General features: G+C 40.7%; 1 protein-coding gene across 1 annotated transcript in view; it reads left to right on the forward strand.

The window, feature by feature from the left end:
• The first annotated feature begins 3,208 nt into the window (after positions 1 to 3,208).
• CHRNB4 (cholinergic receptor nicotinic beta 4 subunit) overlaps positions 3,209 to 11,349 on the forward strand; it is a 20,184-nt gene continuing 12,043 nt past the window's right edge. The window contains exons 1-2 of the mRNA XM_070762613.1: positions 3,209 to 3,265; positions 3,848 to 3,890. The gene's annotated coding sequence lies outside the window, so the exon portion shown is untranslated. The remainder of the gene's footprint in view (positions 3,266 to 3,847; positions 3,891 to 11,349) is intronic.

Genomic DNA, 11,349 nt, shown 5'->3' on the forward strand with positions numbered 1-11,349 from the left:
AGGCAGATAATTAACCTCTAGGCTACAGTATCCAATCACTTCAGCTCTGCACCAGGGAAGGGTTACATATTTTTGTGTCAAATCATTATATATATATATATATATTTTTATATATATATATATATTTATTTATTTTACTACATGTTTACAATTATGTACTACTGGCACTCAATTCAGACTGCTACTTCTGAACGTGTGTGTATGTGGGCCAGTGAATATCACAACACCCTTGCACTGCCATTCATTAGAAGCGAATAGAGGAAGAGAGATAGGAATAGAAGAAAGGTATAGGAGATATAGGAGAGCAATAGGACAGGGGACGGAAGGCACTCTAGTGCACTTGTACTCACCCCTTACTGACCTCTTAGGAATCTGGAGAGGTCAACCGTGGATAATCTAAGGGGGAAATGTTGGGGGTTTGGGGATGACACTATGGAGTCCGGTAATGAGTTCCACGCTTCGACAACTCGGTTACTGAAGTCATATTTTTTACAGTCAAGTTTGGAGCGGTTAATATTAAGTTTAAATCTGTTGTGTGCTCTTGTGTTGTTGTGGTTGAAGCTGAAGTAGTCACCGACAGGCGGGACGTTGCAGCATATGATCTTGTGGGCAATACTTAGATCTTGTTTAAGGCGTCTTAGTTCTAGGCTTTCTAGGCCCAGGATTGAAAGTCTAGTCTCATAGGGTATTCTGTTAATTAACAACAACAACAACAACAACAAAAAGCTTCCTGTTTCCAGATCAGTCCCATGGAAGCAGATCATTTTCCTTTGTAACGCAACTCCGGTTGTGTAGCTCCATCCAAATCTGCAGCGGTGTGAAAACGAAGTGGGTGGGGAGCATTTTATCTTCCATTCCATGAGCCAAAATTTGAAAATTTTTCAAAGCAGACGGGTTGCTTCAAATGAATGCTAGTTATCTTTATTTGCTTTGCAGTATATACCGGTAGCAAGAAACTTCAGATCGTGCAGAATGCAACTGCGAGAGCAATCATGGGCTTCCCTAAGTATGTCCATGTCACACCAACACTCCGCAGTCTGCATTGGTTGCCGATCAGTTTCCAGTCACAATTCAAAGTGTTGGTTATGACCTATAAAGCCCTTCATGGCACCGGGCCAGATTATCTCCGGGACCGCCTTCTGCTGCACGAATCCCAGCGACCAGTTAGCTCCCACAGAGTGGGTCTTCTCCGGGTCCCGTCAACTAAACAATGTCGGTTTGCGGGACCCAGGGGAAGAGCCTTCTCTGTGGCGGCCCCAGCCCTCTGGAACCAACTCCCCCCAGAGATTAGAATAGCCCCCACCCTCCTTGCCTTTCGTAAGCTCCTCAAACCCCACCTCTGCCGTCAGGCATGGGGGAAGTAAGATAATCTTTCCCCCTAGGCTTCTACAATTTATGCATGGTATGTTTGTATGTATGATTGGTTTTATAATAAGGGTTTTTAACTGTTTTAGTATTGGATTATTATTATATGCTGTTTTTGTCACTATTGTTAGCCGCCCCGAGTCCACGGAGAGGGGCGGCATACAAATCCAATAAGTAAGTAAGTAAGTAAGTAAGTAAATAAATAAATAAATAAATAAATAAATAAATAAAGTCATTCGTGCCTAATAATAATTCATAGGTGGGTAAAATTGCCAACTGCTGCCTGAACATTTGTGACTGCGTGCCAACCCATAATAATAAGTTACAACTGAGATGATGCCTTTGACACCATCAAAGGATGACGAAGAAGCATTATAATTTATTAAACGTATATGTTGCAAATGTCCTTTGGTGGCATTAAAGCTATTTATTGCAAAGAGACAAGTCCAGAGACAAGCTGTGTTTTGCAATCCCCATCAGTCAATCAAGAAAGGCTGACTTCCTATAATACCTTTAATGTGATCTAACTACATACATCTGCCTATCCTGGGTCTTTGGGAAGGACATAAATGCCACATCCAGGCTAAAGATTTGGTGGATTGTGGGGTGAAGCGGAATAACAGCCATTGCAAAATATCTGGAGCACCACTTGAACAGGAGAAGGAGCAACCTGTAATTAAGGAGAAACTTCCCAACGAGGAGGACAATTAACCAGTGGAACAGCTGGACACCAGAAGCGTTGGGTGCTCCATCACTGGAAATTTTAAAGAAGAAATTGAATGTATTGCCCACAAGATCATGACTACTTCAGCTTCAACCGCAGCAACACAAGAGCATGCAACAGATTCAAACTTAATATTAACCGCTACAAACTTGACTGTAAAAAATATGACTTTAACAATCGAGTTGTCGAAGCGTGGAACTCATTACCAGATTCAATAGTGTCAACCCCTAACCCCCAACATTTCTCCCTTAGATTATCCACAATTGACCTCTCCAGGTTCCTAAGACGTCAGGAAGGGGCGTACATAAGTGCACTGGTGTGCCTTTCGTCCCTTGTCCAATTGTCTTTCCTTTATCTCATATATCATATACATTTTCTTCCTTCAATATATCTTCTCTATTTTATATTTTCCTTTATATATATTACCTCATGTCTATTCTCTTCTAAGACTTAATGAACTCAATCTGTATAGTCTGGAGGACAGAAGGAAAAGGGGGGACATGATCGAAACATTTAAATATGTTAAAGGGTTAAATAAGGTCCAAGAGGGAAGTGTTTTTAATAGGAAAGTGAACACAAGAACAAGGGGACACAGTCTGAAGTTAGTTGGGGGAAAGATCAAAAGCAACGTGAGAAAATATTATTTGTCTGAAAGAGTCGTAGATGCTTGGAACAAACTTCCAGCAGACATGGTAGATAAATCCACAGTAACTGAATTTAAACATGCCTGGGATAAACATAGATCCATCCTAAGATAAAATACAGGAAATAGTATAAGGGCAGACTAGATGGACCATGAGGTCTTTTTCTGCCATCAGTCTTCTATGTTTCTATGTATTGTGTATTGGACAAAATAAATAAATAAATAAAATAAAATAAAAAATGGTATAGGGCAGGGATAGGCAAAGTTGGCTCTTCTATGACGTGGACTTCAACTCCCAGAATTCCTGAGCTAGAATGATTGACTCCTGGGTTTTTAACAAATAAATTTAGATGTGTTTCCCCATCATCCCACCTGCATTAAATGTGTTTAAAACCTTGGGGGGGGGGGGAATTGCCCAAAATATTTTTGCTTCCAGCCTACCCTTAGCACTTCCGGTCCTAAAAAGCAATAAGAGCCCTTGATTGTGGAATTTCCTGTCCTGAATTGTTTTGATGGTAGTTGCTAAAGTTGAGGTGTGAAGGAAAATCACTTTTTATGATTACCGAAATCTTTCCTTTAGGAGGCTTCAGTATTTAGGTTGCGACTGATGTCTGCCGTTTGTTGTTTTGGGGCTGAGTTGTGGTTCCTGGCTGTGATAGCTATTTTATTACGTTCACTTACCGTATATTCCTCTTAATTACATTTCTGCTTCCCCACCTCCATTTATTTTTAAAGGTCTTCAAAGCTTTAGAACATAGGAATGGTTATATTTTAAAAGAAAAAGAAAAGCAGGGGAGAAAAATATATGTACTGAGTCTTATTAGTAGATGTGATTATCTCAGCTGTGAATTTCACAATTTTTAAATGATGCAGGATGACGTTTTAATGTGCTTTTATATTCTTTTTTAAAACCGGTTGCATTGTTGGTTGTTTTAAACTCTTTCCACTATTTGTAAACCACCCAGTCATAGATGTGAGGGAAGTAGGTGTATAAATCTGAAACATAAATGGCACAATTTATTATACTACAAAAATACAGTATTGTGTTGTATTGTATTTTTTTTACAATACTTTTAATATTAGATTTGTTCATATTGTCTTTTTACTGTTGTTAGCAGCCCCAGGTCTGCGGAGAGGGGTGACATACAAATCAAATAAGTAAGTAAGTAAGTAAGTAAGTAAGTAAGTAAGTAAGTAAGTAAGTAAGTAAGTAAGTTAAGTAAGTAAGTAAGTAAGTAAGTAAGTAAGTAAGTAAGTAAGTAAGTAAGCAAGCAAGCAAGCAAGCAAGCAAGTAAGTATTGTATTGTATTGTATTGTATTATTTGGAATATTGTGTTCAGTTCTGGAGACCTCGCCTACAAAAAGATATTGATAAAATTGAACAGGTCCTAAGACGGGCTACAAAAATGGTGGAAGGTCTTAAGCATAAAACTTACCAGGAAAGACTTAATGAACTCAATCTGTATAGTCTGGAGGACAGAAGGAAAAGGTGGGGACATGTTTCAATCATGAATTGAGTTGAATATGTTAAAGGGTTAAATAAGGGAAGTGTTTTTAATAGGAAAGTGAACACAAGAACAAGGGGGCACAATCTGAGGTTAGCTGGGGGAAAGATCAGAAGCAACATGAGAAAATATTATTTGACTGAAAGAGGAATAGATACTTGGAACAAACTTCCAGCAGACGTGGTTGGTAAATCCACAGTAACTGAGTTTAAACATGCCTGGGATAAACATATATCCACCCTAAGATAAAATACAGGAAATAGTATAAGGGCAGACTAGATGGACCATGAAGTCTTTTTCTGCCGTCAATCTTCTCTATTTCTATGTATTATGTTATGTTATGTTATGTTATGTTATGTTATGTTATGTTATGTTGCATTGCATTGCTTTGTTTTGTATTGTATTATTTATATACCATCCACTCAGAGCTTGCAAATTTATATTCTGCAAAGGAATATAAATCCTTCCGTTCCCTTCCACCCAGTAAGAGCTGGAGAAGCTTCTTGGATGAGAAGCGAAATGTCTTCAAAGAAAAACAAAACAAGTTTTTTTCAAACTTAATATTAACCGCTCCAAACTTGACTGTAAAAAATATGACTTCAGCAACCGAGTTGTCGAAGCGTGGAACTCATTACCTGACTCAGTAATGTCAACCCCTAACCCCCAACCTTTTTCCCTTAGACTATCCACAATTGACCTCTCCAGGTTCCTTAGAGCAGTGATTTTCAACCTTTTTTGAGTCACGGCACATTTTTTACATTTACGAAACCCTGGGGCACATTGAGCGGGGCGGGGGGGGCCCTAAAAAAAGTTTGGAAAAAAATTTCTCCCTCTCTCCCTTCCTTCCTCTTTCTTTCTCTCTCTCCATCCCTCTTTCTTTCTCTTCCTTCCTTCCTTCCTCTCTTTTTTGCTCTCTTTCTCTCCCTCCTTCCCTCCCTCTATGTCTTTCTCTCTCTCTCCTTCCCTCCCTCTCTTTCTCTCTCTCTTGCTTGCTCTCTCTTGCTCTCTCTCTTGCTCTCTCTCTTGCTTTCTTTCTCTTGTTCTCTTTCTCTCTCTCTTACTTTCTTTCTCTCTCTCTCTCTCTTGTTTTCTTTCTTTCTTTCTCTTTCTTTCTTTCTCTCTCTCTTTCTTTCTTTCTCTCTCTGAGCTTCAAGGCACACCTGACCATGTCTCGTGGCACATTAGTGTGCCATGGCACACTGGTTGAAAAACACTGCCTTAGAGGTCAGTAAGGAGCATGCATAAGTGCACCAGTGTGCCTTCCATCCCCTGTCCAATTGTCTCTCCTTATCTCATTTATATTTTCTTCCTTTCAAATATGTTCACCTATACTTTTATATCTTTTCTTCTATTCTTCTATTCAATGTATATTATGTATCGGACAAAATAAATAAATAAATAAATAAGTCCAGCTGCCTCTTGAAAAAAAATCGCTTTTCTTGTGGAGTTTAACCGGTCAGAAGTTTTAATGCAATAGACAACCGCAAGAGGGCAGCAAAGGAACAAAAACATATTACATTTTCTAACAGGCTCTCCGGATGAGCCATTTAAAAACACTGAACGGCAGGTATAGATATTTGTGGGGCTTAAGTCCACCACCGAGCCAAAAATTTGTTCCTAAACAAAGCGGCCGTTAGGTGAGTTTTGCCCCATTTTACGACCTTTTTTGGCCGCGGTTTTTAAGCAAATCACTGCAGTTGTTAAGTGATCCATGAGGTCGTTAAGCGGATCTGGATTCCTCAGTGACTCTGCGACACTGCAACTCTCATAAATACAAGTGAAAAAAGAAAAAAGAAAAACCTCCTCCCTTTTCCAACAAAATCAATTTCAGGACATGAAATTGATTTTGACAGTACCAAATTAATTTCCAAAACAGAACACTACAGCAAAAGAATAATCATGGAAGCAATCGAGATAGAAAAACATCCCCAAAATATGAACAAGCGGGATGATACCTCTCGCTTACCAGACATCTGGAAACCAGCCCTCAAACATATCCCAGCCATAGAAACCAGACTCAGAACACACATTGTAAAGCAATCAAGCAGCCTGCAAGTTCCAACTACTCAGGATATCACGCCTAATCTACAACCATTAACTAATCAGCATACCTCAGCTACATCAACGACCCCAATTGTTACCCCACTGACTCACCAGGAAGTTTCTACACAGCAGGCAATTGCTGAGCCATCAAACCACACCCAGCCACCAGTATTTATAGAAGGAATGCAGCTCAGGTCTCGCAGTGTTCGCCTGAGAAGAAGGACAGAAACACCAGCCTGAAGATGACGAGTGAGACCTCGTCGAAACGTCGCCAGAAATTTCCAAATCCTACACGGGAAGAAACCCGAATATACCAAGACCGTCATATATATATATATGACGGTCTTGGTATATATGTTATATATTATATGTACGGTCTTGGTATATATATATATATAATATGTATATAATATATTCCTTTTCATTATCAGCAAACCGTCACACATATATACATATATATATATGTATATATCAGTGTTTCCCAACCTTGGCCACTTGAAGATATCTGGACTTCAACTCCCAGAATTCCCCAGCCAGCGTTCGCTGGATGGGGAATTCTGGGAGTTGAAGTCCAGATATCTTCAAGTAGCCAAGGTTGGGAAACACTGGTATGTATATATATATATATTATATATATATATAATACATTCCTTTTCATTATCAGCAAACTATGTTACACACACATACCCACAGAGACACATACGTGTGTGTGTGTGTGTAACATAGTTTGCTGATATATGGAGATGTAGTTCCAGCTGAGAAACATTATGGAATGAATGTAAAGGGTGGGTTTTAAAAGTCCAAATACTTGTTAAACACATAAAAAAAAATTATTTCCTCTACTTCACGGAAATTCATTTTTCATGGGTGGTCTTGGAACGCATCCCCCACGAAAAACGAGGGATCACTGTACATATTCATACACATACATACATACATGCATACATACAAAGGTCTTGGCATATTTGGGTTTCTTCCCATGATGTAAGCATTGCAGAACATAAGAATGCAGTGAGAATAGATGTACATAAGGTTAAAATAAAAAATGAAAGAAAATACAAAAGCAATTCAAATATAGATAAATATCACTTTATTTATCTGTTGACAAATTCTTTTTACCTGGTTATTATTATTGTTATTTCTATATAAGTATATATATAGTATATATATATATATATGAGCCGGGGTGGCGCAGCAGGTGGAGTGCTGTACTGCAGGCCACTAAAGCTGACTTGTAGATCTGTAGGTCAGCGGTTCAAATCTCATCACCGGCTCAAGGTTGACTCAGCCTTCCATCCTTCCGAGGTGGGTAAAATGAGGACCCGTATTGTGGGGGCAATAGCCTGGCTCTGTTAAAAAAGTGCTATCGCTAACATGTTGTAAGCCGCCCTGAGTCTAAGGAGAAGGGCGGCATAAAAATCAAATAAATAAATAAATAAATAAATATATGTATATATGTATAATTTATATATGTATATGTGTATAATTTCGCTGATACGATTATCCTTGAATTCTTAACAAGACAAGCTGCAAAGATGCAGCAATTGTATTCACAAATTAACAACACACCGTTCCGTTTTGGTGTTTTTTAATATGTATATAACTCAATAAAATTTATTTTTTTAAAAAAAGAATGCAGTGAGAAAAGAAGAAAAAACTTCCTCCCTTTCCCTTCCTCCCTTAAACTGAAATTTACATGGGAAGAAACTCGAATATGCCAAGACCTTCATACCTGTACCTGTGAAAATCTAGGAAAACATATATATATGTATTTTATATATATACACACATATATATTTATTTATTTAATAACTTTTTCTTGGGCTGAATGAACAGTGAATAAAACCCCTAATTAAAAGGTTGAGAGCCTTTTAATGCGGAAGATCTCCCCCCAAATGCCGGCCCCCTTTCCGAGTTTATTTTCTAATGAGTAATGCGCCTTCTGCAAATTCTGAAAGACCAATAAACAACGGAGAACGAGCAGGAGTTTATGATCCATCAAATTAAATAGAAACCAACTCTAGGATGCTCACCTACAGAGGCTGAAGTTTTTCTGGCAACTGTTATTTTGGATCCTGCTGTTCTGGAAAAGGAAGTAAACAGTTGCACAACATCTGCAAAATAGAATTAGGATGAGGGGCCCCTCCCTAAAGCTCATAGGTAAGAAAGTGGGGACAAATAAAGGCAGAGGGTCCTTGGTTTATGGAATCCGCTTCCAGAAGAGGTTGTGGCAGCTGTCAGCCTGGAGAGCTTCAAGGCAGGATGAGACAGATTCATGGATGCCAAGGGTATCATAGGTGATTATTGAAACTGATGTCCATGTGCCGCCTCTATGTTGGTTGGTTGGTTGGGGGTCAGGGGAAAGGGAGGGTTTTGCCTTCTCTTTCTGCTCAAGATCCCCATGGACAATTGGGGGGCCACTGTGTGACACAGAATGCTGGACTCGATGGGCTTTGGCCCGATTCAGCAGGGCTCTTCTTATGAGACCACATGTTCAATGCCGGAGAGCTCACCTACAAAAAGATATTGATAAAATTGAACGGGTCCAAAGATGGGCTTTGGCCTGATTCAGCATGGCTCTTCTTATGTTATGTTCTATTTGAAGAATCCCTCTTCTCTTTAGCTCTCTAGGCAAATATTTATGTATTTTTATCAATGGGGACAAATGCATTTTCACTTCCAAGGGATGGGGTGTTGGAAGAATTAAGCGAACAAATCCACTTCCAAATTCAAGGAAGGCTATTGGGATGAATTAATCAAGGGAATGGCTTGCCTCAAGAAGTTGGGGGTGCTTCATCACTGGGGGTCAGAAATCAGCAGACTAGCGCACACATTTATCTATCTATCTATCTATCTATCTATCTATCTATCTATCTATCTATCTATCTATTTATTGGATTTGTATGCCGCCTCTCTCCGTAGACTCGGGGCGGCTAACAACAGTAATAAAAACAGCATATAACAATCCAATATTAAAACAGTTAAAAACCCTTATTATAAAACCAAACATACGTACAGACATACCATGCATAGAATTGTAAAGGCCTAGAGGGAAAGAGTATCTCAGTTCCCCCATGCCTGGCGGCAGAGGTGGGTTTTAAGAAGCTTACGAAAGGCAAGGAGGGTGGGGGCAATTCTAATCTCCGGGGGGAGTTGGTTCCAGAGGGCAGGGGCCACCACAGAGAAAGCTCTTCTCCTGGGTCCTGCCAAGCGACATTGTTTTGATGACGGGACCCGGAGAAGGCCCACTCTGTGGGACCTAACTGGTCGCTGGGATTTGTGCAGCAGAAGGCAGTCCCTGAGATAATCTGGTCTGGTCCCATGAAGGGCTTTATAGGTCATAAAGGCTGGAGCTGACCTAGGGCGAATGTCGCGTGCCCTCCGATATGGCTCCGCGTGCCATCTGTGGCAGGCGTGCCATAGGTTCACCACCCCAGCTCTAGTCTATGCTGAGATTTCTGTTCTTCCCCTCTAGCTTTAGACAACTTCTCAAGACAAGTATGACTCACGCCCAGCCTCTGGAGGCCCCATTATCAAATGGGGCTAAATTCAATTATCTGCCTGGGGGGGCAGGGAGGGAAATGGACATCTGGCAAACTCTCATCTTAATTTAGGCTGTCAGAGCATGAATTTGCCTGCTGCGTTGGTGTGCTCCTCCTCGGTCCAAGAGGACATCCGTTGCTCGTCAAATCGAATCTCCGGGCGCATAATTGAATCACTGACTGGATCAATCTCTTGTTTTACCAGAAGGATCATTTCTCCCGAGCTGCTCAGTTGGAATTGATGGAGACCATGCCTCCTCATCATTAGAGGGACGGCTGGAAGGGAATGACTAACCCAGTGATGGCAAACATAAGAACCTAAGAAGAGCCAAGCTGAATCAGGCCAAAGCCCACTGAGTCCAGCATTCTGTGTCCCACAATGGCCCACCAATTGTCCTTGGGGATCTTGAGCAGAAAGAGAAGGCAAGACCCTCCCTTTCCCTCGACCCCCAACAAATGGGACCCAAGGGAACCCTGCCTGCCTCAACCAACATAGAGGCGGCACATGGACATCCGTTTCAATAACCACCTATGATTTATTTATTGATTTATTGATTTGATTTGATTTGATTTATTTATTGGATTTGTATGCCGCCCCTCTCCGCAGACTCGGGGCGGCTAACAACAGTAATAAAACAGTATATAACAATAATCCAATACTAAAAACAGTTAAAAACCCATTATATAAAAAACCAATCATACATACAGACATACCATGCATAAAATTTTAAAGGCCTAGGGGGAAAGTGTATCTCATGGCAGAGATGGGTTTCAAGCAGCTTAGGAAAGGCAAGGAGGGTGGGGGCAATTCTAATCTCTGGGGGGAGTTGGGTCCAGAGGGCTGGGGCCGCCACAGAGAAGGCTCTTCCCCTGGGTCCCACCAAGCGACATTGTTTGGTTGACGGGACCCAGAGAAGACGCACTCTGTGGGACCTAACTGGTCGCTGGGATTCGTGCAGCAGAAGGCGGTCCCTCTCCATAGACAAAGAAAGAAAGAAGTAAGCCAATCCCCTCTTTCTAGCTCCAGTTTCGATTCTCTGCACAGACTCGGATATTGATTTATTTATTCGATTTTTTTATTCTGCCCTTCTCCTTAGACTCAGGGCGGCTTACAACATGTTAGCAATAGCACTTTTTAACACAGCCGGCATATTGCTCCCACAATCCGGGTCCTCCTTTGACCCACCTAGGAAAGATGGAAGGCTGAGTCAACCCTGAGCTGGTGATGAGATTTGACCGCTGACCTACAGATCTACCGTCAGCTTCAGTGGCCTGCAGTACAGAACTCTACCAGCTGTGCCACCCCGGCTCATCGGATATGTTTGGCTCTCATTGGGTGACTGAGTTGCTATGTTTATTCGTTGGCTGACCTTTTTATTTATTTATTTATTTATTTATTGGATTTGTATGCCGCCTCTCTCTGCAGACTCGAGGCAGCTAACAACAGTAATAAAACAGTATATGACAATAATCCAATACTAAAAACAGTTAAAAAACCCATTATATAAAAACCAATCATACATACAG

The sequence above is a fragment of the Erythrolamprus reginae genome, chromosome 10 (assembly GCF_031021105.1).
Source record: "Erythrolamprus reginae isolate rEryReg1 chromosome 10, rEryReg1.hap1, whole genome shotgun sequence".
Taxonomy (NCBI): Eukaryota; Metazoa; Chordata; class Lepidosauria; order Squamata; family Dipsadidae; genus Erythrolamprus; species Erythrolamprus reginae.